The sequence below is a fragment of the Coenobita brevimanus genome, chromosome 1 (assembly GCF_032717465.1).
Source record: "Coenobita brevimanus isolate Jiangsu-jjx chromosome 1, ASM3271746v2, whole genome shotgun sequence".
Classification (NCBI taxonomy): Eukaryota; Metazoa; Arthropoda; class Malacostraca; order Decapoda; family Coenobitidae; genus Coenobita; species Coenobita brevimanus.
The window spans coordinates 67,689,909-67,696,634 of NC_136954.1; the positions used below are offsets into that span (position 1 = coordinate 67,689,909).

Below are 6,726 nucleotides of genomic sequence, written 5' to 3' on the forward strand. Positions count from 1 at the left end.
TATTACCTTATAGTAGAAAATCAGGTGGAATTACAAGTATATTAAGGAGAATAGACTTGAAAATCCTCCGCGCTGGGGTCAGAGTGGAGTCGGGGCGAGTGTGGCAGCGAGAAAGACATCAGTTGCAGCCAGACCTCCGTGGTGTGAGGTCTGGTATGCAGCCTTGCTCGTTTGCCACATTCGCTGACTCGTCTCTGTCTCTATCGCTGTCTATCTCCATTCCCTTCTCTATCACTGTCTCTTTCCATCTCTGTCTCTCATACACACACACAAACACAATTTTACACTCTTCCATCGATTATACACTACAGGTATACCATAAACATATATATACTCGTATACAGTACTATGCCTTATCCACACAGACACAGGCACGCACCCCCAACACTCCTCCTCCCTCTCTCTCTCTCACACACACACACACACACACACACACACACACACACACACACACACACACACACTATCCGCAAACACCCTTACACTCACACACTACCCACAGACCCCCTTGCACACACACACTACAACACAAACACCCTTACACTCACACACACACACACACACACACACCACCCAGACACCATTATTCCAACTACCCACAACACCCTTACACAGACACACACTACCCACAAACACCCTTACACACACACACTACCCACAAACACCCTTACACCCCCCCACACACACACTACCCACAAGCATCCTTACACACACACACACACACACACACACACACACGCTCTACCCACAAACACCCTTACACCCCCCACACACCCTTGCACTACCCACAATCCATATGCTAAACACCTATGCTCTTATGACTAAGTCCTGACTAAATAAAAAAAATGTGGTGTTAGAGGAGGTATAAATACAGGTATTAACAATGAGGCTCCTATGACCCAAACAGCTGGATGAAATCGTCTGAATTAGCTAGAATAAAACTACGAGAAAACCCACCACCAGAAGAGACTAAAATATCTAGGACTTGACTATCCCCCATAAAAATGCTTCATGATAATCTCCTTAGGCTTACTTTTATGGACTTAGAAATATTGATCAAGAGAGCTTAATAGTAACAGATAACGATCCGAGACTAAGTGTTCGAATCGAGGAGGGAAATGAAGCTTATTAATTTTTTAGTCTGGTAGATTAATTCGGCATAAGTAATTGGGTGGGATGTGTTAAGGAACAGATAATATGGAAAGGAGTATCATGAACCAGGGATATAAAGCTAGCGTAGGAAAACAGACTGACTCGTCAGGTTGGTTTCGACGTAATATGTAGCCTTATTATTTAACTCAGGGTATGAAATATGCGAGATCTAAGCTAGCTTTATATATTCTACAAATAAAATTAAGGAATATAGCACTAGAAGTAGTAGTAATTGCAAAAACAGACCTTAAAATGGCGGAAAACAAGCGGAGGTGGGGCTAGGGAGGTGAGTGAGGTCCTGGTGGCGGTGCGGTGAACTAACCAAGCTGATGACGTTATGGCGGCGACCACTGCCTCTCATTTGTACCCCAGACTCACTACAAGACGGACCTCCCGGCTCCACCTGCCCCGCTGATGACTTTGACGATTTTTCCTCTCCATTTCAGGTCTGTTTTTGGGAATTTAAAGTTTATTATTTCAAACGTGACTTATTTTCCAAGTTTTTGGTGTCTTTCGGTGAAGAAGCAGCTCCATATTATTTTAATTTATTTTTTAAGGATGTAGCCAGATATTCTTAGGAATTTTACCGGCCTTTGCAATATGTCTGCCAGTGAGATGAAGGAAGCCGGCAGACTGTACTTTCAACTCAGTGAAATTTCAATACCGCCAACACCAATACCCGTGTCCTCATTACCGCTTGCTCTCTGTCTTATTCATTTTTAATATACAGAATTTTTCCTATTCTACCAGAAACGATAAGACTGGAAATAAGCCACGTATGTTGATGCCTGATCGTGACTACAGTAAATCCTCCTGTTAACCCCAGTAAACCAATGGCGAATTATCCAATATTATTCCTCGCTTCTGAAGACAACGCATTTACTTTATATTTACGAATTAAAAGACTTAGGCATTTTTTTTTTTTTTTAAACTAGGGATTGCCATTTTTTCGAACTGGGGGGGTTAGACAGAGCCTTCATTAATCATTTAACTACGAGAGATCCCAGAAGCTGAATGTTATCTGGTGGTTGCCTGCTATCAGACTAGAAGGGTTTATTGCAGGATCAACTTCTAACACTGATATTCTTTCAACACTGCAATTACCTCCTTCAATATAGCGTATTTTGCCTATTATTCCCACTATTTCCAAACTAAATCAACCTAATTTATGATCTAAAGGGGTTCGATGTAGCCTGAATCCCTCCACTATTACAAGTCCTATGTTGAATAAAATCGTCTGAATGCAGCATGAACCAAACGAAAAGTCACTGAACTGAGGAGGTTAAAACTGATTTCTGGGTAGTATAAGATGTTCTCACATTTTGGCCCAAATTTTCGTTCTTTTACAGCCTATTTTACCAAGCTCAGTGGCGAAACAAAAAATACTATGGCTAAATAAGTCTCAGTAAGATAAATGACGTATTATTCATGTTTCGCCTCAGTATTCACGTCTCCACAAATTAGCTAAACTCTGCATTTTTTTTTTTTTTTTCCAGGTTCTACTTCGCTCGCTGGCACGATTCTCAGCAGCAGCGGCGAGGCGTGAATATCAAGCAAAGAATTAACACCTTGACTACATTAGATGCAAGTATGAGCCACTGGACTAATCGCTGAAGGTACCCGTCCTGCAGCCCACCATCTTTTTGGTGCTATGTGCCACCACATGAAGGCAACTCTCTCCATCACCAACGTGGATGGATGGAGGCTGCTTTTAATCCCTTTTGTTGGACACCCACCTTGATATGAATTAAACCGTCAGAGGCAGCCAGAATACAATTATACAGGCGTCATCGTACTGAAGGGTCAACACAAGCAGCTTCAGCAACAGGTATATACGTGGATATTATATAATTACATTCGATAATCTATGCATATAATTTTGCACTGTTTGCATTAATATTTCAGTAATTATATACTAATATTTCTACGTTCTCTTATACTCGCTAATTACTCATCATATGTCTATCTATCTACCTATTGCCAGACGCCTCAATCCCGTTTGGGGTGGCCACAAACAAATCGCCTCCAAGTCGCCCTGTCCCCCGCCATTTCACTGCCCTGCTCCCAACTCACACCCCCCTTTCTCATATACCTCTCCACCCCATCCCTCCATCTCATCCTCGGCCTCCCCCTCCCTCTTCCCCCCCTCCACCTCACTCACATACACTCTCTTCGTCAGTCTTTCACCCTCCATCCTCTCCACATGGCCAAACCACCTCAGTGTGATCCTCATGACGCTTCCTATCACATCCACATCCACACCGCAAAGCTCCTTTATATCCTCATTCGTCAGCCTGTCTCTCCATGTGACTCCACAGGCTCCTCTTAAATAACTCATTTCCACTGCTCTCACTCTTAATTTGTGTCCTTTCAACAACGTCCAAGCTTCACTTCCGTACGTTAGAGTTGGTATCACAATACTGTCATGTAGTGACTTTTTCACTTCCATGCTCACTTCCCTGTTTCTTATCACTGCTTTCAAAGGACCAGAAACCTTTCTTCCCTGCTGTACCCTTTCAAGCACTTCACCCTCCAAACCTCCATCCTTACTCACCACACTACCCAAGTACTTAAACGTACTCACATTTTCCAATTCCTCACCATCCAACCTCGCTGTACATTCACTGACTTCACCTCTCTCAAAGACCATCACTTTACTCTTCCCTACATTCACCTTTAGATTCCGTTTCTTAAACACACTCCCAAACTCATCCACCAATCCTTGCAGCTCTCCTTCGTCTTCACTCAACACAGCAGTATCATCTGCAAACAACAGTACAGGGAGTTTCCAAACACTATCCTCTCACCAGGACCACTCCAACATCCACTACCCTACCTTGTACCTCTTTTATTACCCCATCCATGTACAGATTGAACAACCATGGAGACATGACACATCCCTGTTTCAACTCAACTTTCAAAGAGAAAAATTCACTTAGTTCACCATCCACATGCACTGCAGCCTTCGCACCATCGTACATACTCTTCACAGCATTCAACGACTTCCCATCTACTCCATATATTCTTAACACTTTCCACAATCCTTGTCTATCCACCCTGTCATATGCTTTCTCCAAATCCATGAAAGCCGCATACAACTTCTTTCCCTTCTCTAGAAACTTTTCCACTAAAGATCTAAGAATGAATAACTGATCTACACAACCTCTTCCCTTCCTAAAGCCTCCCTGTTCTTCTCCAACTAATTTCTCTGTTCTTTCTCTGTCAATAAGTATCCTACCATACACTTTTCTTATTATACTAAGAAGACAAATGCCCCTATGATTACCACACACTTCTTTTTCCCCTTTTCCTTTGTACAAGGGAATAATTATACCTGACTTCCAATCCTCCGGGACTCTACCTTCCTCCCAGGCCAATCTGCACATCTTCCACATCCATTCTACTACTATCTCTCCCCCATGCTTCAGCATTTCACCACACACTCCATCAATTCCTGGGGCTTTCCCCGATTTAACATTCTTCATTGCTTCCACAACTTCTATCCTACTGATTTCTTCCTGTCTTCTCACCTCCCTCCTTCTCCAAGCCATTCCCCAGCCACTTATACTCGCATCACTTCCATCCTCTACGTTCAACAATTCCTTAAAGTGTTCTCTCCATCTGCTCACTTTCTCTCCCTTCTCCACTAGTAATCTACCATTTTTATCTTTCACTCCCCTGCTAACTTCACTTCCACCCTGTCTTACTCTTTTCACCTCTTTCCAGAACATTTTCTTACAGTCCCTCCACTTTACACTCAAACTCCTTCCAAATTCCTCATCCACTCTCTTCTTACTCTCTCTTACTAATCTTTTCACCTCTCTCTTTCTTTCTACATATAACTCTCTCTTCCGCCTCTCAACTTCTTCCACGCCCCTATTTCTCATCCATTCATTGAATGCTTTCTTCTTTTGTGCCACAGCCTGTTTCACCTCTTCAGTCCACCACGCTGTTCCTTGCACCCCCCTCCGTCTTCTCTTCCTTCCACACACCACATCACATGCTGCACATATTTCTTCTGTAAATATCCTACACACACCCTCCACGTCTCCCATCTGCTCCAATTCATATTTGCCCAATCGTTCCTCCACTTCTCTCTTATACTCTGCCTTTTTCTCATCCTCTTGTAACCTTTCCACTCTCCTTGCAACTACTCCTTCTTCTCGTATTTTCCTTCTTCTATTCCTCCATCTTACTTGAATTCTAATTCTGGCCACCACCAAGTAGTGGTCAGAAAGTCCACTCCCCCAACCTCTATAAACTCTTGCATCCATTACACATCTTCGCATCCTTTCATCCACACACACACAATCAATCATTGCCTTCCTTTCACTCAGTTCACCACCCACCCTTCTCATCACTCGCCATGTATACCTGTGGATCATTTTATGCCTGAAGAGGGTATTGGCTATCACCAACCCTCTCCCAGCACAAATGTCCACTAACGCACTCCCATTCTCATCTATCTCAGCAGGCACACCCCACTCACCAACTATTCCATCCACCTTCACATTCCCAACTTTACCATTCATATCACCGATCAAAAACACTCTCTCATTCCTTCCAAACTTTTCCATGCACACTTCTACATTTGTCCAGAACTCTTCTCTCACTCTTCTAGCACGATCTTGCGTTGGCGCATACACACACACAATCGCCCACATTTGTATTCCAACTTTCCCCACACAATCCTTGACCCAACTGATCCATACTGTCTTATGCTCCTCTTCCATCTTTTACTCACAACTATACATACTCCTTCCTTTGCCCTCTCATATAATTACATTTGATAATCTATGTAATTCGATAATATACCAATTAAACCTCTATATGCACTAATTTTAATCCTCTATAATCATATGTCCTGATCCTTTATATTTATATGGCCCAATTTTTTCCCCACAGGTTGGCTCGCTGGTGTGTAGTGATGGTAGGGTGGAGGGCAGGCTGGGGTGGGGGTGGGGGGTAGCCAGGAACATGGAGGGTCATGGGGCAAGCTTAGGTGGGTTAGGCAGCAGAGTTAAGGTCTACTAGGTTGGCTTTCTAGGCTAGGTGAAGTTTAGAGTGAGGTCTTAGGTCGTCTGCTTAGCTTACTTGGTTGGTGTTGGTTGTGTGGTTGACCGGCCGGTCATGTCTGTGGTTGTCGATGTTACTGAGACACGACAGGTTGTCGGAGCGGCGATACATAACACCGAAGGAGCGACAGCATCTGCAGCAGCATCGTCGTCGTCGTGGTTGACGTCAGCAGCAGCAGCAGCAACTTCAGCGACTAGACAGGTAACTGGATATTTCTGAAATATAATTGAAATTAGCCATATGTAACATACCGAAAGATTTTCAATAATGACTGAATATTTGAAGAGTAAAGACCTTAACACCTAACATACATGTCAGATACGGTGCACTCCTCAGCAAATGTGGCTTTACTGGGCTAGTTATAAGACTGCACTTAAAGCAGATTAGGTTTTGATAATTAAGTGGTTCTGTTATGACAGGCGAGCACAGAGGAGCGGAGACAGCGTGGACCACCCAGCTTCCCTGAACCTGATGTGCTGAGCGATTAAGGACGGATGA

At 43.5% G+C, this 6,726-nt stretch overlaps 1 long non-coding RNA gene across 1 annotated transcript in view; it reads right to left on the reverse strand.

Annotated features, from left to right (window-relative positions):
- The window catches only part of LOC145401846 (uncharacterized), a 6,784-nt gene extending 415 nt beyond the window's left edge, over window positions 1–6,369 (reverse strand). Inside the window, exon 1 of the long non-coding RNA XR_013897704.1 lies at window positions 6,247–6,369. This is a non-coding gene — a long non-coding RNA (uncharacterized LOC145401846). The remainder of the gene's footprint in view (window positions 1–6,246) is intronic.
- Between the last annotated feature and the right edge of the window lie 357 nt (window positions 6,370–6,726).